At 47.9% G+C, this 27,845-nt stretch overlaps 1 protein-coding gene and 1 non-coding gene across 2 annotated transcripts in view; both read left to right on the top strand.

Annotated features, from left to right (window-relative positions):
• ZBTB7C (zinc finger and BTB domain containing 7C) overlaps positions 1-27,845 on the top strand; it is a 312,925-nt gene that overhangs the window by 167,463 nt on the left and 117,617 nt on the right. The window lies entirely within an intron of this gene.
• LOC116271575 lies at positions 1,803-1,909 on the top strand. The gene has a single exon (XR_004180188.1). It is a non-coding gene; the product is annotated as a U6 spliceosomal RNA (small nuclear RNA).

The raw sequence follows: 27,845 nt of genomic DNA, 5'->3' as shown, positions 1-27,845 counted from the left end.
TGTGCCTGCTCTGGGCCAGCCTCCAGGGCAGCCAGGGAGACAGCAAGCTAGGACTCACGCGCGGTTCCGGAAGCCTCTGTTGAGAGCCGTGTCTGGGTTGCGCTGGGGCTGGGGCTGCAGGGGTGGGTACAGCATCCCTGCCCTCCAGGCATTAATGGTCATTCCCATCATGGGCACAGTGGATTTTCCAGGTTCCTTCCAGCCGCGTAGTTGCTGAGATCAGCTCCTAGAATTTGGTGATGGATGATTCCTGGGATATTCTTCCCAGAGTGAAGGGCCTGGCCTAGGTAGGGGAAGTGAGGGCTAGAAGGAGAGAGGAATTCAGAAGAGGGCTGAGGGCCTAACCTCAAGGAGTGCCCAGTGTGGCATACCCATTGCTCTCTAGGAGGGGGTGAGATGGCCAAAGCCAGCCTGGGTTCCTCCCTTAGGGAAAACAGGTGTCAGGCAGCTTGGGGAAGAAGTCACAAGCTGGGTTTTGTCCTCTTGTTTAACTTGGGGCCAGGGCTGGGAGCACTGGACCATGGGGCTCCAGAGCTCAGGCAGGGCCAGAGAAAGAGTTAAGTGAGACCTGGTGCCATCTTCTTCTACTGCCAAGGGAGTCTCTGGGTCCAGGCCCAGCAGATTGGGCCCTGCCAACCTCAGGTTCCAGATTGAATGCCCCACTTTCAGGTAGGCGGCTGGTAAGAGACAGTTGAGTGTAGGCTGTAGGCAGAACCCAGGGCACAGCTCCTTGTGGGACCAGAAAGTGAAGGGTCCCTGCCCTGTGGGGCGGAGAGAGGGCTAGTCCTGGCGAAGGCACCACACTTCCATGAAAGGCCTGGGCAGCAACCACAGAGGCCTCTGCAGTCATACAGGGGCGGAGTGGGGGTCTCTGTCATCTGTTAGTGCAGAAGGGACAGGTGCAGAGGAGTGGGGTGGGCCTAGTGAGGTGACTGAACTGAAGAAGGCTCTGGGAGAGGCACCTCCGGATCCCAGGCTTTGAATGACTTCATAGGTGTGGAGGGGCTCTCCCAAGAGTACTTGCTTACTCTGTTAAGGTGTCAGTGGCTCTTTTTCTCCTCCTGGCCTCCTCTAAAGGTCTGAGGACCAGTGGGAGGGCTGGCCCCATCCCCTGATCCAACATCCTAGCCATGCCTTCCTGAACATGTCTGAAAATGCTCATCCCTGAGGCTGCCCCGGGTTTGGTGAGCTCCCCTGGGTGGGAAGTTTCTCTGTGTTCATGATGCCTCTCTGCCTCCCCTCAAATCCAGCATTTCTCCAGGTGGGTAGATCTCAGAGACCCCAGCTCTCATCTCAGCCTGCGCATCCTTCTCTGGAGAGGCTGCCAGGCCCCCCAGGAGCTGTGATGGATGAGTCCCTGTTCAGGCCCAAATGCCCCTGCAGAATAGGAAGACTGGATAGTTAGTGGGGTGTGGGTAGAGGGCTTCTTTGGCACAGTCCTGGCAAGCAGGTGCCCATCATTCAGCACACTAAGAATGCTGAGGCAGGATCTTTGGTCCACTTGCTGGTGATACAGTGGAAGGCAGTTAAGCAGCTGAGAACCCCGTCACCCCATTGCACAGGCCATGAGGGCACCCTTGAGGCAGATTTTGCTGGGGGAAGGTGGCCTTTGTGGGGAGTGCAGTTCAAGTGTGGCTTTCAATGAATAGATAATGAAGTGACAATTTAATTGTGTTTCTGGCAGGTCAGGAGAGGTGAGGGGTGGGAGAGTAGATGGAGTCAGGGAAACACAGAGACCTTCCATCCACTCGCCCTCATAACAGCGAGAACAGAGACTTTATCATCCAAAATGGGACACTTCTGTGCTCAGTTCAGCAGCACAGATACTAGAATAGGAATGATACAGAGAAGATTAGCATGGCCCCTGTTCAAGGATGACACGCAAATTCGTGAAGCAGTTCATATTTTTAAGAAAAAAAGGGACACTTTTGATAGTAAAAGCGGGCATTGTTATTATTTTAATCATAAGAAAAAAACAGATGTAAAATGGGACTTTCCCTGGCAAACACGAGACTTCATGAGCCAGTATGCTTGGCTGTGTTTTCTCCTCTCCAGTTGCCCTTGATAAAGAAGAAAGTGGACTGCACAGTGCTTGCCAGGTATTAATGGGTCATATGGCCTGTGGCAGGACACTTCACCTTTCTGACCCTCGGCTCCCTCATCCATAGTTTCCTTCTTTCATTCTCTAGCTATTATTTTGTACCTTCCATGTGCAACACAGTGTGCCAGGTGCTGCAAGTTCAAAAGTGATGATGGCAGGGCCCCAGTGCTGTCAGCTCCCTGGGATCCCTGACTTCTCCGGAGACACAGCTCTAGCCCATGAAGTCATCTGATCTAGTTTGGGGAGCTGAAACCGTTAGTAACAGCAGGGTAAGGCTGTCTCTGAAATATGTCCAATTGAGTGGTAAGGACAATGGCAAGGCAAGGGACTGGGAGGTGAGGAGTACTGTGCCGATTTTATGGAAGAGGAACCCAGGATGCAAAAAGATGGGACAATGCATGCAGCAGCATATGCAGTAGGAGGTAGAGTCCCAACCCGAGGTTGCCTGAAAATAAAGTCAGTGCACTTTCTTACAGCTCACCTTTCTATTGTGTAGCCCTTGCCTGCTCCCCATGCCCCATGCAGCCATCTGGACAGCAGACCCCGTGGTACACACAGACCCCCTTGGGGACAGGGCATGTGCCCCGGATCAGTTGCAACATTCATCAAGGGCTGCCGGGGTGTCTTACCTCAGCCACTTCCCTTCTATTTGCTCAGATTCCACAGCTGAGAAGTTGATCCAATAAATCTTCTGCTTCTAATCTTCCAGAGAGGTGAGGGTCAAGGAGAAAGGTGTGGTAAGTGTTCTGAGCTGCTCTGAGAAGGGGGATAGGTATAAGAAGCCATGTTTATGCCTGATGCAAGAGACACAAGACCAACATTATCCTTTACGCAACTTCCATGAAAATGTAAACTAGGACATTGTCCCAAGCATGGAAAATGATTTGCTGAGTCTTATAGGACAGGTGATAAGCTTTCAAGTCTTCTAGCTCTTTAATCTAGTGTCCCTTATCTACAAGATCTGCCTTCCCCTATTTCTTCATCAGCACCTAAAAGTTGGTGTTTACATTTTATTAATAAAAATTATTGGTGAGATTGAGCAACTTAAATCATGTTGGCGAACATTTATATTTCATGTTCTTCCTTATTGATGTATAGGAGTTCTTTGTATATTATAGATTTAAACCTATGTCTGTAACTTATAATGCAAATATTTTCTCCCAGTCTGTTTTTAACTTGGATTGTGGTATTTTTGTAATCAAATCTACCACTTTCCCCCCTTATAACTTGTGGGGTTTGTGTCATGTTTAGAAAAACCTGCACGTCAACCACATATTTGTCAAGCAAAAATTTGCCAGTTTCCAGACCTGAAAACTTTGGTGCAGGGATCCCAGGAGGTGGTCTCGCAGCAATAAGCCTTTTCCAAGGACCTCTTTGCAGGGAGCCTCTGACCTAAAGGCCCAGGACAGCTTAATCAGCCTAGGCCTCACCCTGAACCCTCGCACAGCACCTGGGCTCCTGCCAAGCTCTGCCCTTTGTTCCCCATGGGTTGGAGCCTGATAAGAAGCTCAGTGAAGCGAATATTGACTGTGGCACCCTCAGAGTGTGTTGTTCTGGTCACCAAGGCCAAATCAAAGCATGTGGACTTGTTTTTCCTTTTGGTAGTCCTTTCCCCTCCCTTCTCTCTTCCCCACACTCTGAAAGGGATCTGAAACCCTACTGAAACTGTTTTATGTGGGCAGTCACCTTTATCCGACTGTTGCTGCTCTTAGGGAAAGCTTTTCAGAGCTGAATACAGAAAATGATCTTTTCAAACATACCATTCTGTGTACTTTTATAAGCTCTGCAGTCATTGCCATAGCATCTTCTCAAAGAAACCTGGAAACCCTGTGGCTGTTGTGTTATACAAGAAGGAAGAAACTCAGGTAACCAAAAAAGGACTATTAATTGTTTCTGGCAAGGGGGAGAAAGATCGCTTTGAAAAGCTTCTTGAAAGGACCCAGAGTCTACTGGTGCACGCGCGCACACAAACACACACACACACACACACACACACAATGTAGCAATGCAGTGGCCTGCATTTAACATTTCCAAATAGGTAACTCAAGTGTTAGGTCTGTGCTGAGTCTGGTTACCTTTGATGTCCCCCATACCTTAGTGCCACAGGCTTTCAGGGTGCATTTCTTTGTTAGGGTGCAGGGCTAAGTAACAGTTAACTCCAAAGAGAAAAAGCAAGAGATGGAGGCCCCAGCACAGGAGCAGCTGGAAGGAGGAAAGAGCTGGGCCAAAGGCTCAGAATAGCTGAGTTCTGGCGCCAAAGGGTGAAAAGGGCAGAGGAAATGGGTAGGCTGGGGCCTGTGGGAGGGGCAGGTTGGACTGGGAGGGGAAGTGAAGGCGGTTGTGAGAGATCACTTGTCCGTGGAAAGCTTTCAAAGTGGAGATTCAGGAGTGGGCGGGAGGCCTGGAAGGGTGGAGGAAGGGTCTGGATATTGCCTCCGGCCAAGGAAGGACCGGACACAGGACTACCTCCGGATGGCCATTGTGCAGAGAGCGGGCGCAGACAGCTTGGGTAGAAGGGTAGCACGAGGTTCTGAGGACCAGAGAAGGGTGGGGCTGAGCAGGCTCTGCTTTGTGTTTCCAGCTGAGGTTGAGGTCAGAGGAAGAGGCGTCTTCCCGGGGCCGGGGGCTGTGAGTGGGGAAACAGCCTCAACTTCCCCCCATCCAGTAAGGACAACACAACTGAGCCACCTTCTAGTTCAGGAGGCGCCCACTAGGTGCCAGAGGCTTGTTCCAGTATGGACAGCAGCTTCCAGGCCCACTTCAGCAAAACCATCACCAAATGTGCCCAATATGGTCCATCTACGGCTCGCCCCGGCCACCTGTGGCAGTGTAGTGCCCGGGCCCCTGGACGCTTTGGGGGTCACTCCTTGCCCCATCTGCCTGCTGGAAACTCCTTTTTCTTGCCCCCTAACATGCTGCTTCATTGGTCCTGTCGGTAACGCTCAGGACCAGGCCAGGTGCTTCTACCTGCTGGGGACTGGGGACCCTGAGCTTCCACAGGACTGGCCCTCCCTGTGATGACATCACTCATGTCGGGACTCCCACCCCAACGGCATCCCTGGGAGGGAGGCAGGGAGAAACCGGGGGCCTGAGAAGCAGAGAAGTCCAGCTTACTGGTGAAGAGAGTTGACTCTGCAGACACAAAGGGCAACAAGATATTGTGTGATTCTTCTTCTATGAAGCATCTATGATAGGCAAATTCTTCCTACCCAGTGTTCTTATTTCTCCCAAAATAAACAAACAAGTAAATAAATAGAAGAAGCAAACTCTTAGAGATGAAAAGTAGATTAGTGGTACCAAGGTTCAGAGGAGGGGAACATTGGGAAGTTATTGCTTAACAGTTACAGAGTTTTTATTTGGGTTGATGAAAAAGTCTTGGAAATCGTGGTGATGATTGTACAACACTGTGAATGTACTTAATGCCACTGAATTTTGCCTTAAAATGGTTAAAATAACATTTATGTTACACATATATAAATATAAACATTTACCACAATTTAAAAAAATTATTCTCCTATGAAGAGGCAATCAAAGAACTCAGTCAAAAAATCTGGGAAAAATGTATTATGCAGTGTGCCAGACAGGCATGCCATACTGTTAATAAGAATAGTTGGTCATTTTAAAAAGAGGGAAGATCCAGCTTTGAATCCAGCTTTGAATCCAGGCCCTACTAGCTCGGCATGCAGGCCTCTCCCCACCCCTTACCCAAGTTTCCTCATCTGTAAAATGAGGCTTATGTGGCAGAGAATGTGTGTGCTGGTCACAGAGCTGTGCAAACCCTGCAAAGAGGGACCGATGTTCAAGTTCCCCATTCCTACTAAGCAGCTCAAGTTCTCAGAGCCAGGGAGGGGATTCTTATTGGCTGGACTCCAGGGCTTTATTTTGAAGTTAACCTTGAGGGCATAGCATTTGGTAGTGGGTGGGGTGTGGAAGGAGCAGAGGTTGGCGGGGAGCGGCGGTGATGGCCAGGGGCTTTCGAAAGCTCATTGCACAACAGGGACAGCGAGACAGGCTTTGTCTTCAAAGGTGTCCCAGCAGGTTACAACAAGGACTAGAGCAGGTGCTGATGAGGCCACAGTTTGGGAGTCTGATCCCTAACAAGGCCAGGTCCCCTCACTCTGCCCAAGTTTGCTCCTTGAATACAGAGGAGGATCTGGGCCATAGAGTATGGGCAGCTCCACGGGGCAGTTCTTGCTTATCACTGGACACTCATTGTCTCTGAAGGACGGGCTACATCGGAGTGTTGTCTTAGATTCGAATGCAGGAGGAACTGGAATAATCAGTAACATTTCTCCCAGGCAGAGCTGCTCTGAGCTGTGGGCCAACAGGAGGCTGGGAGCTCTCCTCTAAATTGCTTTGTGACCTTGGACAAGAACCCTCCCCTTCCTGGACTGCAAATTTCCTCCTCTGTAAAATGAAGGGTTGGTGAGTGTCCCTGTAATGCTGGGATTTTGTAACCATACTTGTTTGTAGGAATGTGTTCAAGCACAAGGTGATCCACCTCTTGATCAGCAACAGGATGTATAGAATTTTTTTGGCTTAAGATTTCCTAAAAAGTAATATACCCCTGCTCCCTTTGCCAGCTGGGTGACCTCAGGCAAGCTACTTGACCTTTCTGTGTCTCTCTATTTTCATTTGTAAAATAAGGACAACAATCACAACTTGGTTGGATGTCGGGGGTGGGGGCTCGTGGTGAGGACTAAATGAGTTAATATGTCTAAAGTCATCTGAACAGTATCTAGCACACAGTAGGTGCTTAATAAATGTCTGGAGCTCCTTCCAAGTGCACAGCACTCACAGTGGTTAAGTTATTCATACTCTAGGTTATGCCGAGCTTTCTGAGAGATCCGGAGAAGCCAGGGAGGCCCATTCTCTGCATTCAAGGGGCTTACTAGCCTTTACTTAGAGATGCAAAAAAAGCGCTTATGAAACAGCAGCCAACAAGAAAATGCATCATCCAAGTGCTGGAGGGGTCCTGGTGGGTTAAAGAAGGAGGATCGGCCGGGCGCGGTGGCTTAAGCCTGTAATCCCAGCACTTTGGGAGGCCGAGACGGGTGGATCACGAGGTCAGGAGATCGAGACCATCCTGGCTAACACGGTGAAACCCCGCCTACTAAAAAATACAAAACTAGGCCGCATGGCGGGTGGGCCTGTAATCCCAGCTACTCGGGAGGCTGAGGCGGAGGAATGGCGGAACCTGGGGAGGCGGAGCTTGCAGTGAGCTGGAGATCCGGCCACTGCACTCCAGCCTGGGGTGACAGAGCAAGCTCCACTCTTAAAAAAGAAGGAGGATCTCAAGTGAGGTGAGCACTGATCTGAACCGTGGAAAGAGGTTATGAGAGAAGGAATTCTAGCAGATGAGTGTGTGTGTGTGTGTGTGTATATATGTGTGTGTGTGTGTGAGAGTGGTGTTGTGACTATGTGTATGGGTTAGTGTGAGAGTGTGTGTATGTGCATGTTTGCCAAAAGAGCATGAACAAAGGCTTACCCTGGAATGAGAAGTCTGAGTCTTCAGCTCCCCTAGGCAGCACCACATTTTGTGGTTGTGTTGCGGCCACATGCTCCTCTCCTGCTCGTTGCTGGGACCGGGAATGTGCCTGTCTATGAGTCCAGGAGCAAGCCCTTGTGCAGAATTCAGGGTGTGATTAATTTAATTATTTCAAAAGCCCCTTTGGTATTTCATGAGGGTCATGCCCCTGGCTGTGGGCTTGAATACAACTGCAGCAGGTTTCAATAAAATCAATTAATTTAATTTGATTTGGTTTTATGTACTTGGAGCTGGTGCCTCTTGAACTCAGTATGAAAATTATTGCAGAATAAAAATGCATATTAGTACTCAGAGCCCAGTGTCCTTGGACTGTCTTCATGGAGCCTGCAGTACTGATCACAAAGGCAAATCTCCTCTGACCTGGCAGGAACCGCTGCCAACTGCCCACCTAGTTAACCCCCTCCAGCTTCGGACAGTGTTTGTGGCAGTTCTTGGGGTGCTTGCAGTGTTCTCACTTCCTAAAGCACTTTCTTATCTGGTAGTGAAGCTAAGGCATTTCCATTTTGCTTTCGTGAAGTGGACTCAAAGAGACTTTGGATGGCCTTGGTCACCAGCTTACTGGTTTTTTTTGTTGTTGTTGTCGCTGTTAGTGAAATTAATTGAAGCAATATGGTGCAGTGGGTTGAAAGGTAGCTCTGCCTCTCAAGAGACACATGAACTTGGGCAAGTCCTTTCACTTCTCTAGGCTTTGTTTCTTTGTCTGTAAGTAAGAGGGCTGGACATCTGCTTGAAAGGCTGATTCCAGCTCTCAGAATCACACATTCAGTGGGACAGCTGGTCTTCCTGAGCTGCTTTGGGGAGGCTGTCCCACTGTTAAGCCCCACTTCATTTCCATTTCATTCAAGAGGGCTCCCAGCCAGTTCATGGAATGGGTGATGGGATGAAGATGGGCCCTGCACCCTCTAGGAGTGGTTTCTCCCCCACATTGCTACGGATCAGAGCAAATGCTGCTTTCAAGAAGGGAGGAGCTCAGGGGCCTAGAAAGCATCTGGCCGGGCCACGATTTTACAGATGAGGGAACCCAGCTTCAGAGTCACACAGCCACAGTCCAGGGCCATGCTCATGCCTGGCCACGTTCACAGTCATTATAAAGGGGGGAGATTTTACTCAGGGCTCATTTTCCAATTGTCCTTTTCATTTTGTTCTCCTGTCAGGATGGGAGAGAGATGGCCAAGCCATCTTTGGGGCCTCTCCAATAAAGCAGATGCTGACATCAGTCATTCCAGCACCCCTACATCCCTTCTCAGGCCCAGTGGCTGCCGCTTCACTGAGGACTGACAGGCCCCATTCGGAAACATTCTCCACCAGTGCCTGCCATCCCACCCTTAGCAGTTTCATTCTCCTAGACAGGAGGGCCTGCCCTCCCTCAGCCCTTCCTACTGACTTCATGCTGAGCACCTAACATTCATCCTCTTCAGTGACATTTTTCTCCCATAGGTCTTACCTGCCCAGAGCTCTTCTGTAGCAGAAACTGAGCCTGTCCTCTCCATCCTGCGTCTCTTATTTACTGAGAGGCACTATTGTGTGCTGAGAACTGCCCTGGGCACTCCCTGTACATTATCTCATTGAATCCAGCATTGGCCGGGAAGATGGGCATTACGGTCCCTATTTTCCTGTGGGGTAACTTCAGCTCAGACAGGAGACAGACTTTCTACAAGGTCACACACAGCTATGAAGTGACAGGGCCAGGATTCAACCCCACATCTAACTCCAAGACTCTTGCATCATACCATGTGACCTCCCTTGCACATATCCCTTGCTTAACAGATCCTTAGTGACCATGTAGCCTATACATCCCTCTGCCAAACCCCAAATGTCGGGGAAGAGGTAATAATAGTAACTATTGTCTATGAAGTCCCTATTATGTGCCCGGCACCAAAACACAACACTCAGTGAGGTGAATACTATTACTCTCTCAATTTTACAGCTGCAAGAACTGAGGCATAGAGAAGTCACTTGCCCAAGGTCACCCAGCAGGTAGTGAGCTGGGCTTCAGTGTGGCCCTGCCTCTGAGGTGGAGCCCCTGCCTCCCTCCTGTTGCTGGATCCTCCTTTGGCTCCCCGTGGCTGTTTCCGGTAGAAGGCAGAAGGCTGCAGGGAAGGAGGCTGGGGCCAGGGGTAGTGTTTGCGCCTCGGAGACGCCTGCAGCTGGCACTGCCCTCCACCCAGCAGATAACGGCAGCCGGGTCTGGCACGAAGCCCTGCCTGGGGGTGGGCGGCCGGCGGCGGCGGGGGGATCTGGCTCTGCGTTCGCCCCTCTCAGCCCCGCCTCGCCCCCTGCGGGGTCAGTGCGGGTCCTGCCCGCCCGGGCAGGCGCCGGCCTCTCAGGCGGTAACCGGGTAACCGTGGGCAGGGGCGGTGCAGCGCCAGGCCGCAGCCTCCCGGGGAGGCGGGCGGGTGGGGAGGTCGAGCTGGAGCCGTGTGAGAATGCGGAGGAGAGGCCCGGGAAACAGACTGCGACCGAGGGGAGGGGCGCGCGGAGGGAGGGGTGCAGGCCGGGGTGCCCGGGGGGAGGGCCACGGCTCCCGCGGGAGGAGAGAGAGACCGCGGGGACGCCGAGGGGAGGGAGCGGGCGGGGCGCCCGGGGAGGGGCGAGGCTAGAGGTGGGGCGTCCAGAGCGGGGCGGGGCTGGGGCGGAGCGCCTGGGCCGGGCAGGGCAGCGGAGTGAAAGCCGCAGGAAGGGGGCTGCGGGCGGGCTCGGAGTCCGGGGCGCTAGTGGCCGGGCGGAGCGGCTGTGGTTGCTTCATGTCCCGGATTCTGCTTTCTCAGAGATCAGGCGAGGGGGCTGGCAGGGAGGGAAAGGTGGGCGAACCAGTCTGAACAGGCCGGGCAAACTGGAGGAGCGTGGGCCTGGCAAACTGGGGTGCTGCCCAGCACCCTCTACCCTCACCACGCTCGGGAATTTTTCGTGAATCCGCCCGGTTGGTTTTACAGTTTCCTCTCATCCAGGCCCCACCCTGTCTCCTGACCCGCCCTCCCTTCCTCCGCTCTCTGAGCTGGCTCTTCCAAGGGATCGGTTAGCCAAAGGGAGGCACCGGCTCTTTCCCTAGACTCTCCCACTCCCAGCCCTCCTGGAGAACTCAAATCCTGCACGTGCTCTTTCTCTTTCCCTGCCCCCGTCTCCCAGGCCCTCTGGGACTTGGTGAAGGAGACCTCGAGTCGGCCCAGGAGGCCCTCCCTCCCCCCCCACCCCCTTTGGGTCCCTTCTGGGGCCCCCCCCCCCCCCGACTCCTCCAGCCCCAAACACCCAGGGCCCACAAGCTGCCAGGCCCCTACTGCAGGCAGGGAAGACCCAGGCAAGCTTAAAAGGGTGGGAACCACACACTTCTCATGGCTGTGTGTATTTTGCTTGAAGGTGTCTGCAATCAAAGACCACCCCGCCCCCTGCCCCCCACGCTGAAAAAAGAAAAGGAAAAAACCCCAACTTTTGTCTCAAATGGTGGAATTCCAGATGCAGGACCCTAGATTTGGGGGATAGGGAGCAGATATTTGGGGCAGGGGAGGCCTTTCAGGGATCCCTCATATCACATCAAGAAGGCCACCTGGCCCCCCTCAGACTGCCACTGCCCTTCCAGGTGACTCTTCCTGCGGCCAGTTCAACTTCTCACTCATCCCAAGGCTGTGAGTTCTTACATTTTCAGGTAGCAAACAGGAGCCCTTACCATGGCAAAGGGGAGATTGGTAGGTTGCTGAGCTTGTGTTTTCTACAAGCTTGGAGTACTTTGATCAAGACTGCCAATATTTGTACATCAGGGATGTTATTTAATAGATCCGGGATCTTTATTATTTATTTAACCGGGATCTTTAACAGCTGGACCACAGGCATCCTCAGCCCAGTCCTGGGTTTGATAGATGAGGTACTTGAGACCCAGAGAGGGAGATGACCTGCCCAAGGTCACACTACTTGTTAGTGGCAGAGCTGGAACTAGCCTCCTAGCTCCTCATCCCAGCGTGCCTGCTGTTATACTGTGTTTTAATTTTAGGGTAGCTCCATGTTAGGGACCTAGCATAGCACCTGTGTGGCACAGAGTAGTTGATCAGTAGGTACTGGTGAGATGCATGAACAAGCCCTCAGCAAGAGGGCTGGATTAATGCATCTTTTGGAAGAAGTGAGGCTTCCATGGTGCTTGGGATTCTAGTTCCTTGTCACTGAGTGTGCTAGCGAAATGTTTCTCTGGGTAGTTGGCCAGCAATGATCCCCATCGGAGCCCGGCATCATCTTTGGTCACTTCAAGCAAGCCCAGTCATTGTGCGGGAGGAGACTGTGGGTCTGGAGGTGGGTCCAAGCATGAGCCAAATTGGCAACTCCAGATCAGAGCGATTAATGCTGTGACTCTTTTCCATTCATTACCCTCAACCAGTATCTGAACAGGTTGCAAAAGACCAAGGCATGTCTGTTCCTGCAGGGATTCTTGTCATCCTACAGCCCTGCCAGGCACTGTGTGAAGAGACCACAGCCCCACAGATCCAGCATTTCTGGGGGCTGGAGGCCCCCTGGGCTCTGGGCTGCCCAGTGCTCTGGGAACCTAATGTTTGTGCCTCTGGGGTCCTGCCTGCTGGGCATTGGCTGCTGTGGCACGTGGGATGGGGGAAGCACTTTGGTAAAAAGTGAAAGTAGGAGGAATTTGGGTCATTCAGGCTACAATTACCGATTTTATTAAAGTATTTGGAGAAGAAAGAGGTTGAAATGAATGATTAAAATAATATTTTGCATGTAGTAGAAGTTCAGGAACCTCACTGATTTTGAAACTTAGGAGAGTTGAGCTTGGCTTTGGTAAAGTTGATCTTTGCACCATCTGTAGACACAGAGCTGATGAATAAATTAATGTAGGCGTGATTTGTAGTAGCAAGAAAGGAATATGCATGTGACTTTCTTGTGATGATGAATTTTGACCAGAAGCAATTCAGCTCCATTCATCTTGGTAAGCCTTTTTCTGGGCCACCTGCCTAGTGCCAGGCCCTGTGCTAAATGTCCTATAAGTATTACTTTATTGAATCCTCATAAGATCCCTATGAGGTAGGAATTATCATTCTTCCCATTTTAAAGACAAGGAAACTGAGGTCGGTTAAGTAGAAGACAACCGGGATTCACACCAGAGCAGTCTGACTCTAGGGTTGGTGTGCTTAACCACCACATGTGCAGGCACTTTATGTGTTAGGACACGGGGAATAGAAAAGGAAAAAAAAAAAAAAAAAGATAAGCCAGGACCCCTACCCTTCCAGAAGCTTCTGATCTCTTTGGGAAAGGAAAACACAGAATGTGATTGTGCTCCTTGAGGTCAGGAGTGGGCTTGACTCTCTGCCTCCCCTGCCGCTCTGAGGAAGGAGCTGAGAAAGATGGAAGTGAAGCAGTTGGCCGGGCCTTCATCCCCTTCCCCTATACTGTATCTCCTCAGCCCCTATAGCTCCTCCCTTCCCCCAGCAGCTTCATGCTCACCCCAGATTATCAGTAAAACCAGGTGCCTTCAAAACCTCGAGATGGATGGACAGGGCAGCGAGGTAAAGAAGGCCCTGCCTGACACACTTCACTTGCCATCCTCTGCTTTTGGAGTCTATCTTCTGTTTCCACCAGGGCTGAGCCAGGAACATAGGACACTCTTCTGCACTGCCAAATCAATAATAAAAACGGAGTCTTGCAGAAGAGGGCCTAGGAGCTAGGAGAAGGTAGGCCCACCCGACAGCCATTCGGAATTCTGCAGCTCTGGCCCCAGAATGCTTGCTCTAAACTCACAGATGTGAGCCAAAAAGGTCTTTCAAGTTCATCACCCCCACCCCACCCCTCCAAGACCCTCATTTTGCTGAGGAGAACAGTAAGGAGCAGGGAGGGAGAAGTATTTGCCCTAGAACACACAGCCCCATAGAGGCAGGGCTAGGCTAGAAGCTGGACTCCTGGCTCCTAGACCCAGCACCTGTGTGTATGTGCCGGTGGCTTCAGGAAGCAGCATTCTGTCATAGTCATCCTATAGCCTGCAAGGGCCAGAGTTATGAGAAAGGTAACTTGTTTGCCTGACATCTTCACAGCCCTGCCCAAAAGCAAATCACCCGTCGTTCCTGATAGGCACCTTTGGCAGCCACAAAAACAAATCCACCAAAAGCAAAGAGAAAAAGGAGGAACAGGGCTGGGAGCCAGTGTTTGCCCCTGGTGGTAAACTGGGCATATTTAACTTGTCATCTTGTCCAGACCAGATACCATTTTGTTCCTGCTTGGCACAGATTTATCCAGCCTGTGTGTTCCTTCTTGGCAAAGTCCTCAAAGAGAGAGGAAGCAGGGACGGTCCCCAGGGCATCTAGGATGTTTGCCAAGTACCTGTTCCCCACCTTCCTCAAGCCCTGTCCTCTCTTTCCACCCCCAAATGACCACCCTTAGTTGATATTGAGTGGGATTGAATTTCTCCCACAGGATGGGGCACACATGTAGCATTTTGCCATTGGCCCATTTTGGTTTGGGAGTCGCAGAGGCAGGCACTAGGAGTTGATGTGTTTATTTTAGCGTGCTTATGTGGCACCTGATATATGTCAGCGGGTGTTCTAAGCACTTTACAGATATTAGCTCAGGTAATCCACTCAGCTTTTACAGATGAGGAAACTGAGGCAGAGAGAGACTAAAGCATTTGCCTCACGTCACACAGTGAGTGATGGCAGAGCCAGGATGAAGAGTCTGCCTTCGAGTCCCTGCTGTTAAGTGCTGCCTTTCTTCTGGGACTGCCAGGTTCTTGCCATTTTGACAAGTAATGTAACCAACTGGGTCTCTGTTTCCTCCTCTGTAAAATGGGGAGAATAATATTAACTGTCAAATGGTCACTTTGAGAAGTGCGAAGGGCTCCGCAGACAGGAAGACCACTTCTTATCTGATTATGTTCCCAGCTGGGATTGGTTCGTCTCCGTTTCCTCATGTGCCCACAGTCAGCAGGCTCTGGCAGCTGTTATTGCCTTGTAGGACCAGTGAGTTCCCAAGGACATTTCTGGACCCCTTTCCCTGTAGCAACCTTCTCATGTTCAACCCCAAGCCAAACCTGTTGTCTATATTATTCTATGTTATTTCTATGCTATTTATATTGCTATGTTATTTGTATGATTCTTCTTGCTGTTAATGCTTTTATTTATTGAAAAGCTCTTCTCAGAGAGTACCCCCAGTTTATAGGCAAAAGCCACATAGAGGAAGCTGTCTAAGGTCACCCGGAGAACCCTGCTTGCCCAGGGTTGGTGGCTGTACCCGCTCCCACCCTTTGGAATCGCAGCTCACCTACCCTGGACCACTGGTTCACTCTCAACTAAAATTATGGCCTGTATTCAGAAGATGCCTTATTCCACCACCAACACTAAAGGCTGGGGAAAGCCTCTGAGTGACAGGCAGGGACAGTGCCTGCCAAATTGCAGCCAGAGAGATCCCTAATGGGGTCGACTCTCCATCCCCAGCCCTGGTCTTTCCTCTCTGTTATCCGACATCACTTGCTCTCAGGGAAAAAAAAAAAGTTCTTAGGGGAACTTAAATTTACTTAAATTTGACATTCCCTGCTGTTCCTTTCTAAGTACCTTAATTTTTCCCAGTTGTAGCAAGGAAAGAGAAAAAGGTGTAATGATGGAAATGGATGGAATTTGAGCGCAGGAAGTGTCATGAGGCTTCCCATTGTTTGGGCAGTGTTTGATGTTCTTAAGAATGTGTATACAGAATTAACTTTGACCAGTGATAGTAGCTTCAATCTGGTGGCTCCACCAGCCAATGGAAAGTGAGTAGTATTTTATACATGGCAAGGACACAGCTGAGAAAATGAAATGATCAGTTTTGTGTGTATCCCACTTTACTTTTCGAGTGCCTTCCTTCACAGACAAGCTCTAACTGGATCCTCACAAAGATCCTACAAGGCAGGATTTGCCCATTTGACAGACTGGAAAACTCATGCCTCAAAAGAAAAGGGTCGTATTGTGGGTTAGTGATAAGACGTAAAGAACAAAAAAAGCGTAGCTCTGTGGGGCTGGCATATTTCACCTTCCTCTTGGCTGCCAGCATCTTAGTACTAAGTCTATTGCCATGCCGTGTCACGTGCACAGGTCTTGTTGGCATTCATCTTGAATGCGACCTGAATCCTGGCTCCATCTTCCCTCTTACTTTTCCTTTGCCCCATTTTTCTTCCTTATTTTTTACGTATGTTTACCTTGCCCTTTAGGTGCATTTGTAAGCTGGCTCAAATCCTTTTGGGAATAAGGTGGGTTTTAAATGCACACGTTCCTACACAGGATGTTGTTAGTCATTTCATAAGGTCTCTTGTGGAGGAGATTAGCCAACAGCTTCTTTTGTAACCTTGGGCTCACCCTCCTTCCATAGGGGTCAAGTGAGAGTATGGGTCTGTAGGGTCTGTGAAGGGCCCAGCAACTTTGACAGTCTGAGTAATCTTCTATTTCCAACCCGGTTAGAGTCACACAGTCCAATTTGAGATACAGTAAAATCTAAAAATCTGGTTTTTCTAGTCTAACCCTAGATTGGTTTGCACTAAACCAGTGGTAGTTTTCAGCCTGCCCGGAGGAGTGAAATATAGAATGTAGGCGCATCCCCTTCCTGCAATGAGATGACCACACCAAAAAAATGTTACAGCACCAAGAAGGAAATTGTTTACATTTCAAAGAAATAAAACCCTATATAACGTGTAAGGAATATTAGAGTTACAGGGAATTCTCATTTATTTGGCTACCTCCTATATCTGGGACAGAGCCAAGAACCTGGGAGAAAAATAAGATAATTTTTATTTGGAACATAGGACAAATGTTCCTGTGACAAAAGAGATCAGAGGATACATACCCCAACACACTCCCTTGGGGCCCTTGTCACATGGGGCCTATTTGCTTCTATTTCATGCACAGTTTTACATTTGGTTTTCTAGTTTCCAAGCCTACATGGGACCAGATGGCAAATGAGAATATAGGGTAAGGGACTGCTAATGAGAATTCAGTTGCGCACCAGCTCTTCCCACATTTGGGGGCTCTAGGAGGCAGCACTGGGTGAGGACTGGCATTGCTAGTGAGAGTTTCTCTGGGTTCCTATTATGCAGACTTGACTTCTTCAGATCTTTTAAACAATTCCCATAAAGAGACTAGGACTTGAGCGTTTAGCAGTGGCAATATAGCTCAGAGTGTGACTCATTTAATCAAGGACCCAGATGCCAGCCAGGGGCACTTGCAGGTAAGACTTCAAATGAGGCAGTGGGAAAGGTTGGGATGGAGGGTGAGGGCGAGTGCATTATGAGATGATGCTCACTATAAAATGGCTAGTGAAGAAGACAGGGTAAAAAAACTGCCTTTATAATAGGGTCCTAGACACATCAAGTTTTCCAAAAGGTGTCTGTATTGCTTTCAAGACTTAAGAAGCACAAAGTTTTATTTTCTAAAATGAAAGAAAATGCCAGACCCAAAGGGACTGTTAAGTCGGGAGAGGGAACCCTTAAAGAATTGAACAGGGCAGATTTTGGAGACTGCCATGAAAGAATGACAGCTGTAGGCATGGTCTTGCTTTTGGTATGCAGTCAATGGCTACAATCCTCTGGGGTTCCCCTGCTCTTCCTGGTTACAGCTCAGACCTTGTCCTGTGCCAGAGAACAGTCCCAGGGCTGTGCCCCTGCCTGCAGAGCGCTCCTCCCCTGCTCAGGTATCCCTCAGGCTCTGGATCATCTGTGAGAGCTAGGGTCTGTCCTCAGACCGCTTCCTCCTACCTAGATTGACCTCTTGGCCATTCAGATGAATTTGTGACCCCTGGTCATGCCTGCCTGTCAGGACCCCAGGTGGCAGGGCCGCATGCCCAGAATTGTGCCCAGCCCTAACCCTTGCTTGCTTACTGGGAACACGGGCTATGTGTTCCGCTGCCAAAGGCCTCTCAGACTCTGCATCCAGCTTTGACCTTTGGACTTGACACAGTTTTCAGAGTCCTCCCTTTCCGAGTTTCCCAGCCATGACCCTGAGCCACAGCCATCACCCTGTCCACTAGTCACTTCCTGACCCTGTCCTTGGAGCTGGCTAGTCCTACAGCCTCCTGTGCTTCATGCCTTCTAGGCCCTGGGGCTTCCAGAACCAAGTTCAAAACCCTGAGAGGGGAAGGACTCAGGGAACCACCATTTTCACGAAGTGTGTATCCCATATTTACTTGAACCTCTCAAGAACATTTCATGAGGCCAGGAGCTTTGACCTCAAAGAACACAGCCAAATTCCAGAAAGACGTAGTCATACCTCTGAGTGTATCCTGGAGTGAATGGCTCGGGGTGGACCAATTCACAGGCCTATGGCCAGTGGCCAGTGCCCCTCTTTTGTAAGACTTTTGAAATTGCAGCAATATATTTGGATCGTTCATCAACATCTTGGTACTGCCTGACATATAGCCCATGTTTCATCCATGTTTTCTTTTCTTCCCTTCTTCCTTGCTTCCCTTTTTTCCTTTGGACCATGGCAGGAAGCTCCCTGGGTCTTTCTCATGCCCTAATCATCATGCAGACCCCAACAAGGAAGCCATCCCCTTGTACCTTTGTACCCTGTATTACCCAGGGAGAGGCAGAGAAGCAGAAAGAGAGTGGGTGCAATCTAGCTCCCCTCCCTCTACTAGCTGACCTCAGGCGTTTCCTCTAACTTCCTTGTACCTCAGTACCCCATCTGTAAAATGGGCATGCTAACCCTCACCTTAAAAGCTTGTTGTAATGGCGAAATTAAGAAAATGACTATAAAGCCTTTTATATGTTGTCTGGCTCATATTAGATGCTCAATAACATCTAATGAACAATTAGCCTGGATAATTTCAACTGTATGTGCTTCACTATGCCTTTAAAGGCAAAGGGAAGAGGAGAGTTTTGATATTCAGAGTCCAGCCCTTTTGTGGAAGACAAAGATAGGGTTGATTCTGACATCCCAACATCACTGCTCTCAAAGGCTGTATCTTGCCCAGGCTCCAGAAGCCCCAGCTGGGAACCCACCCTGCCTCACTTCAGGTACCCATTGTTCCACTCACAGCTGTGTGCTTTGGGGAGAGTGACTTAACACCCCTGGGCCTGCATTTCCTCCCTTGTGAGATGGAAGTTCTAGTGCTGCCCAAACCACCAGGTGAGAAGTAAACAAGATAATACTTGCAAAGCACTTAGCACAGTGCCTGACACCCACTACGTGCTCAATAAGGGCTCATCGTGATTATTTTCAAGTGTGTCCCATCTTATGCAAGAGACAGCTCTGGAAAAGTTGCAAAACCAAATCCCGTTTTCCCACTAACTGACTTCATCACTACACCAAGACTTTATCTTTGCCTCTGATCATCTGCGGAGGGCAGTGGCTCTGAACACCTCAGCACCAGGCTTCCTGCCTCCTCCCAGCTCCACCATCTTCTTCTCATGCAGTGGAAAACTAAGAAATGTAGGTGGTATGAATAATGATTCTTTATGGTACCTATTTGTTAAATGTAGATTTGTTTGTTCTATTCGTGTATCTATCATCTGTTCTATCATCTATCTATCAATCATCTATCTGAGAAATGCCACCTATGATTATTTTCTCTTTCCCTACCATAGGTAAAACAATATATAATTCATACAACAAACAGATTATAGTTCTAGTAGACAACCTGCCTTTCACCTGAATTTTTTTTGAACATTTTAGAGGTCATAAACTTTCTTGAAAATCTGATGAATACTAATGGGCTGTCTCCCAGAAAAAGAAACATGCTTACATACTTGTACAGTTTTGCATATGGTTTAGCTGGGGATCTAAGGATTCTCTGAAGTCCACCAGAGGCCCTGTTAAGGACCTTGTGGAAGCCAGAGCCCAGCTCTCCTATGTAAACACCCTGTGTCCCAGTAGTAGCACGTGGCTGGGTACGTGTGAACTGAAACCCTCCCCACCATATTCAGACTCCTAAGACTGGCAGGCCAACTCACCCCCTCGCCCACTGTCAACTGGTCCCACCCATCCTCCTACACTATCTTCCCTCCTGTGACGGGGCTGGCTGGCCTGTGTCCCTCCCCTTGGCTGTCACCTCACCTTTGTCCCACTGCTTCCCCACCCGCATATCTACATCTGACCTGCGGTGCAAGTATGAAATGACCTCTGACTGATCAGAGCAGGGCCCAGGGAGGATGTGGAGCTCGAGCAGAGAGAAGAGAGGCCCAGTTTTCAAGGCAGAGAAACCACGAAAAGCACGGAAACGTGAGCTCCTAGTGCAGCGGGTGAAGTCAGAGCTGGCAGGGAGATTGGAACAGAGAGAGAATGGTGTTCCAAGCTTGATTTTTCCCTCCTGTCTGATTGGAGACTGAAGAACTCAGCAGTGGCAAAACGCCCTGGCCCATGAACAAGAACTCCCTGGGTTCTGGTCTTAGTTCTGGCATTGACTAGGTGTGTAGCTCTGGGCAGGTCACAGGTTGCTTCAACAATCCAGCCTCCATTTCCTTATCTTTAGAGTGAGGAGACTGAAATGCTGGCAGCGCTGTGGTGAGATGGACTCTCTTGAACAGTGCAGGTGTCAGCCTAAGTGGAAAATGCAACTTAATGCTATATGTTAGGCACCATGAATATGTTCATATCCCCTTTCATCCTTCTAAGAATCTCACCTAAGGCAGTCATTCAAAATATGAGGGCAGTATGTCTAAGGATGTTCATCCTAATGTTAGCTATAATACGGAAAGGGCCCCAGTGTCTCAGAGTAGAGGAGTGGTTAAGTATGTCATGCTCTGTCCACTGGTGGCATTTTATGCAGCCATTAAAAGTGATCAGTATGGTGAACATGCTTCAGATGCAATCCAGCAGTTGAAAACCTCCTCCTGCTCCCATCCTCCAGCCACAACACACCTGAAGGAGGGCACTGATTCTCAACCAGGGTTCCACTAACCGGCAAGGCCAAACCAATCAGTTACCAATTGTCACTGCTTCTTCCACGTCAGCAGCATGCATCCTTAGAGATCTGTGAAAAATGCAGATTTGGAGTTCAGATTCTGACTCAGTGGCTCTGAACTGGGGCCCAGGAATCTGCATTGTAAGCATCTGCCCAGGAGATTCTAGCAGAGGATTCGAAATCCACATACTGAGAAATGCCACCATGCTTCAGTCCTTGCACAGCATGTCCTTAGATGGCACAATCCAGGCTCTTGCACCTCTTCTTTTCATCAGTGAGATGTAAAGCCTTTATCCGGGACTTCAAATTTGCATTTGTCCTAGAACTTACTGCTAGGTAAATCTGCTAACTGTGCGAGACAGAGAGCTACTTACGCTCTGCTTTGAGATTCCCCGAAACAGCATCTACAGTGTCCGACAAGGCCATAGTCTGTTTTACCCCGTTAGCTTAACAGGTCCTACCTTCTGCCTTGCTTTGGTTTCTCCTAGTGTATTTTTTTCTTTTTCGAGATGGAGTCTTGCTCTGTCTCCCAGGCTGGAGTGCAGTGGCTGATCTCAACTCACTGCAACCTCCGCCTCCTGGGTTCAAGCGATTCTTTTAACTCAGCCTCCTGAGTAGCTGGGATTACAGGTGCATGCCACCACACCTAGCTAATTTTTGTGGTTTTAGTAGTATAAAACCTACTAATTTTAGGTTTTGCCACGTTGGCCAGGCTGGTCATGAACTCCTGACCTAAGGTGATCTGCCCACCTCGGCCTCTCAAAGTGCTGGGATTACAGGCATGAGCCACTGCGCCCGGCTTCTACTGCATTTGAAATCCAAAAATACTCTGAGCCACCTTATGCAGTTCCCCAGGATTTAAAGTGACTTTTACAGGCAGTAAATGTGACCTGAGTTCAGATCCTGGCTCTGAGGGGCCATTCTATGAAAAGAGAATAATAATATACTGACTTCATAGAACTGTTGGTGACAGTTAAAAGAAATTATGCATGCAGGCCAGGCACCATGGCTCACGCCTGTAATCCCAGCACTTTGGGAAGCTGAGGCGGGTGGATCACAAGGTCAGGAGTTTGAGACCAACCTGACCAACCTGGTGAAACCTCATCTCTACTAAAAATATAAAAATTACTCAGGCGTGGTGGCGCGTGCCCTAATCCCAGCTACTCAGGAGACTGAGGCAAGAGAATCACTTGAACCCGGAAGGTGGAGGTTGTAGTGAGCCGAGATTACACCGTTGCATTCCAGCCTAGGCAACAGAGTGAGACTCCTTCTCAAAAAAAATAAAAAAAGAAGAAGAAGAAATAATGCACAATAGCACAATGCTTGCCACCATTATGATTATTTTGTTATCATTGTTTTGATCTATGTAGGGGCCATTTAGTTCTGTCCTGTTCCCCCATCCATCATACAAGCCTAACCTTGGCCTATTGGCAAGACAGATGGTTCTTGTCTCACTGGCCTTGCAGTGGGATGAAGGTCATTGTTCTGACCTACTACCCTGGCAGTTTGTCTTGGCCCACATTGCTAGATGGGGAAGAGCTGTGGATTGGCTCAGCCGTACTCACTGTCTCCTGGCAGTGGCACACTGACTAGCACTAGGGGTGAGGCTAATCTCTGCCTCAGTATGCTGCAGCCAGCTAGAGAAGATGCTTTCCTGGAGGGTGTCAGAGCCCTGTTTGGTGTTGAAATAACACCGAAACTGCTGTGCTCACCCCTTCCCCATCTAGCAGTCAGCCACCCAGCCCAGCTTCTGAACCCTCTACTCACACATTACACCCACATGAGCATACATGCATACAGATGAGCATGTGCACGTGCACACACACACATGCACACACACATGTGCACACACACACACACACCTGCACACGCACATACACGCGCGCGCACACACAGGTGCACGCTCACACACGCTCACACACACACACACGCATGCACACACACACAGACCTGCCCTCATCTTCCCCATCCCTGTTACTACCCTTCCTCCTCCTAGTTAAATACCTAGCAAAGGGGAAAGTGGGCACTAACAGAATGTGTTAGCTGGCAGGATCTAATCTAATTTATAGGTGGATAAGAAAACCTCATAGCCAATGAACAGGACAGGAATCTGATAACCCACAAGAGTGTACTATAGTTTTCTGTCAAAATTTCTATAAAATTTCTCTTCATAGCCACTCCTCTTTTGGTTCAAAGATAATCAAAGTAAGATTCTTGTTCTTTATAAAATAAGGCTGGTCTCATTACCTTTGGTCTGATTACTTACATAAGTGCAGCAAGAATGGTAATTGATCACATAGGCCTTTTAAAATTTGCTTTGCTGGAACTTTTCATAAGGAATCTCAGATTGTACCTTTGAAAGCTATGAAGGCAAGGCAAGAACTCATCACCAGATTTTGCCTGTAGCACCTACAGATTTTGGGTAAATCTTCTCTTCCTGAAGTTCCCAAAATACCCTAAGCCTCCTGGGCCTGGCAGGAAGTGACCTTCTTTACTCATCTGTAATGCTGAGGACACTGTAAGTCAGGTACCAGGCTGGCTTTCCCTAGAAGGTATTGTAAGCACTGGGTCCGTCAAGTCCACTTCAGTTCCTTAAGACTGTCTGGTCATATCGAATGCATCAGTTTCAAATATGACATTCCAGTCAACGGCTTAGTTATATAACCAGTATTTCCCATCATGTCCTTTTAGAAGGAGGACAGATTCTTACTGAGCTTGTGCAAATAAATATATTCCATGAAGATGAGAACATTTGATAAGAATTTCTGGCCAGGTGTAATGGCTCACACCTATAATCCCAACACTTTGGGAGCCTGAGGCAGGCATATCACCTGAGGTCAGGAGTTCGAGACCAGCCTGGCCAGCATGGTGAAACCCCATCTCTACTAAAAAATGCAAAAAAAAAAAAAAAAAAATTATTTAGCTGTGGTGGCAGGTGCCTGTAATCCCAGCTACTCAGGAGGCTGAGGCAGGAGAATGACTTGAACCCAGGAGGTGGAGGTTGCAGTATGCTGAGATCATGCCATTGCACTCCAGCCTGGGTGACAGAGCAAAACTTCGTCACTCCAACTCCCCACTCCTGCTCAAAAAAAGAATTTTGAATTCTGGAGGGGTTAGGCAGGGAGAAAAAGAGAAATGCTTCATTTCTGTTTTAAAAAAGCATCATTGGCCAGGCACGGCAGCTCATGCCTGTAACACCAGCACTTTGGGAGGCTAAGGTGAGCAGATCACCTGAGGTCAGGAGTTTGAGACCAGCCTGGCCAACATGGTGAAACCCCGTCTCTACTAATAATACAACAATTAGCCAGGTGTGGTGGCGTGCCTGTAATCCCAGCTACTCCAAAGGGTGAGGCAGGAGAATGGCTTGAACCCGGGAGGCAGAGGTTGTAGTGAGCCGAGATTGCACCACTGCACTCCAGCCTGGGTGACAGAGTGAGACTCCCTCTCAAAAAAAAAAAAAAATATATATATATATATATATATGTGTGTGTGTGTGTGTGTGTGTGTATATATACATGTATGTGTGTGTGAGTGTGTGTGTATATATATAATGTAAACTGTTGTGAGTTCACAGATAGCTTAAGAGAAAAGGAAAAGAGGTTCCTGAAAGCTGGCAATAATATTCAAGCAAAAACAATAGTTATCCTTCATCCGTTCATTCAGTCCCATGTAATTAACTCTTGCTCTGCTTCATCCTGAGTCAGCAGTTTTAAGAACCTGTCAACCAGAAGTTTGGAAATCTGGATTAAGTTCAGTGGTATAGTTTAAAAATTACCGAAGCAGGGCTGGGTGCAGTAGCTCATGCGTGTAATCCCAGCACTCCGAAAGGCCGAGGCAGGCAGATCACTTCAGGTCAGGAGTTCGAGACCAGCCTGGCCAACATGATGAAACCCTTTTTCTACAAAAAACACAAAAATTAGCCAAACATGGTGGCATATGCCTGTAATCCTATATACTTGGGATGCTGAGGCACGAGAATCACTTGAACCCAGGAGGCGGAGGTTGCAATGAGCCAAGATGGCACCACTGCACTCCAGCCTGGATGGCAGAGTGAGACTCTGTCTCAGAAAGAATAAATTAATAAAAATAAAAAATAAACAAAAATAAAAATTACTGAAGCAACGCCATCAAAAGCCTGTACCCCAGACTATCTGGCATAGTCCCTGATTATTGAAGACAAAGTACTCTGGCCTGTAGTTGGTGGAAAACACTTTCAGAGAACAATCAGAATAAAACAGAAAGTATCAGTGGATGACAAGAGACTTAAGATGGCCATAGTTAATCTGATGAGAGTGTGTTTGACAAGGAAATTTGGTGATTTCTGTGGCACATGGTGTTTTAAACAATAACCAAAATTATGACTGATAACATTATGCCAGGACATATCAACAGCAAGTGTACTGAAAATTTTCTTGGAAGTTTATACAATTTCTGAAATATTTATACAAATAACATTTAACATTAACGTAAGCCTAATTTTTTTTAGTATCTCTTTTTACAAGGTGAAAGAAAAATTTTTTTGAGATTTCCCAGAGGCCTTCTGGAAAATCTAAAAATCAGTTCTAGATCAAGATTTTATTTAGAATGTGAGGTAGGCAATTGCAAATTGTCTGTCATATGCCAGGATTATCTAGCAGACTAGCAAATTTTATGAATATATCATTTTACATTTTTTATAGGTATGTGTTGTATCATAGTACAGTTCTTCAGGTGGCAAAAATAAGTTTATTAACATACCCAAAAACAGATAGCCTCTCTGTACTAGATAAAAATAAGTAGCCAAAAGTATATAAACTTAAACTTATGCTTAGTAATTAATGTTTCAGTAGTTTATTTAGAAATGGTCTAGTAATTAATATCTATTGCTTAATTTAGCATAGGTCTCATGTTGCAAATTACAAAAAATTTTGGAAACAATTTTTAGTCAGATATTATGAAACCTAATTATTATTGAAATGTCCATTAATAAAACTTCTATCCCACTTAAATTAATACACATGTTCTTGACACATATGCTTGAATTTTTTATCAAAATTTCACAATACACTAGACAAAGCTAGCCATCATCTCAAGTTATTTCCCTCTTCTATTTTTACAACACATGCATTTTAGGCAAGTATCTAAACAAAAAAATCACAAAAGCAAAAAACCTAGGAAAAAGTTAAATACAAAATGTATAATCGTATTATACTCAATGTTGATAACTCAAAAGATATGGCTGATTTTATTAAACCAGCAATATTAAATTATTCTCACTTTCCAATGGTTTACCTACATCACAAGAACTTGAAAAACATTTGGCCGGGCGCGGTGGCTCAAGCCTGTAATCCCAGCACTTTGGGAGGCCGAGACGGGCGGATCACGAGGTCAGGAGATCGAGACCATCCTGGCTGACACGGTGAAACCCCGTCTCTACTAAAAAAATACAAAAAACTAGCCGGGCGAGGTGGCGGGCGCCTGTAGTCCCAGCTACTCGGGAGGCTGAGGCAGGAGAATGGCGTGAACCCGGGAGGCGGAGCTTGCAGTGAGCTGAGATCCGGCCACTGCACTCCAGCCTGGGCGACAGAGCGAGACTCCGTCTCAAAAAAAAAAAAAAAAAAAGAAAAACATTTGGATTAGTTTCTATATTTCTGAGATCTTAAGGTATATTTAATTTAAGCCAATTTGAATAGAGGTCTCGTAAAATATTTTATATATTAATTTGGTAATACTATCCAGAGGTAGAAAAATATCACATATACATACATACACGCACACATAAACATACAGATAGACACAAATAGAGACCATCTATTTCACCTTTTATTCTGAAATTTTAGCCATGAGTTACGTAAACAGAGTAATACAAAGCTCACTGGTCTATATCTATATCATCATTGGCTCTTGTTATTGCCCCACTTCCTCTTTTTATCTGAATTGCGTTTTGACAGATGGGATAAGTTAAGGTCGCCTGCTCAATAAGACAGCTAAAGCTTTTTACCAATATTTGTGGAGGAGACTTTTAAGATTTTCTTTTGCCCTGATATGTAGTTGCTTAGTAGGGATTCCCTGAGTCCCTTGAGACCCGCAATCAGGACAGGGGTCTAAAGTTCAAATGACTGTAGGGAGTTGAGGGGCTGAAGTGTCAATGGTGAGCAGAGAGATGGCAAAGGGGACATGCTGAAGGGCCCAGAGAGCTGAAGGGAAGATGAGGGTGGTAAGAGGAGGAGAAAGGATTGAAAGCAATGGGAAGGGACGAGCCTTTGAGGGGCCAGTTGTAAGTCACTGAAGTTCTAGGTTATCCAGTAAATTATGCCAATAAGAAAGGAAGCAGACAGTTTTTGCCATTATTGTGGGACGTATAGTCAGCAGGGCTTCCAGAAGACGGTTTCCAGTCCACTGAGAAGTTCCCACGTTATTAACTAATGACTTCTCCCCAACAAAGATGCCTGGGACTCCAACGCAGTCTCAGTTTGCCTGAGTCTCTAACCCAGATTCTAAAGTAGAGGCCTACCCGAAGAACCAGGAATGCCCCCTCTCAAGGGTCAGGGAATGAATCTCTACTGAAAAGAGCCAAGAAGATGTCCATCCAGGAAGATTCTTTCTCACATAAGTACCTTTCAACCTAAGAAACCTGGGACTGTAACCCAGCCTCAGAGAGCACAGTCAGAATCTTAAGAATGAAAATGTGTCCTTCAGTGGACTATCGTCTGGAGCACTGGATTTCCTCAGGAGTAGAACTCACCCATGGACTGCCCAATCCCTCAATCGGGAGTGAAGACAAAGGCTTCAAGGACACACACTTGGAGTCCTGAGTGAGAGGTCAGGGGTGCAGTGATAAATCTGAGGCTGTCCAAGTCACAGCAACATAACTATTAAAGAAAAAAATTGGCCTGGTGCGGTGGCTCACACCTGTCATCCCAGTATTTTGGGAGGCTGAGGCAGACAGATGACTTGAGCTCAGGAATTTGTGACCAACCTGGGTAACATAACAAAACCCTGTCTCTACAACAAAATACAAAAATTAGCCAGGCATGGTGGATTCCTAGGTATTTGATTCTCTTTGAAGCAATTGTGAATGGAAGTTCATCTATGATTTGGCTCTTGTAGTTTGTCTGTTATTGGTGTATAAGAATGCGTTTGTGATTTTTGCACATTAATTTTGTATCCTGAGACTTTGCTGAAGTTGCTTATCAGCTTAAGGAGATTTTGGGCTGAGACAATGGGGTTTTCTAAATATACAATCAGTCATCTGCAAACAGGGACAATTTGACTTCTTCTTTTCCTAACTGAATTCTCTGATTTCTTTCTCTTTGCCTAATTGCCCTAGCCAGAACTAGCAATACGTAACTGAAATCTGAAGCATACCGA

Source organism: Papio anubis, chromosome 19 (genome assembly GCF_008728515.1).
Source record: "Papio anubis isolate 15944 chromosome 19, Panubis1.0, whole genome shotgun sequence".
NCBI lineage: Eukaryota > Metazoa > Chordata > Mammalia > Primates > Cercopithecidae > Papio > Papio anubis.
This window is presented reverse-complemented; position numbering and strand designations above follow the sequence as displayed.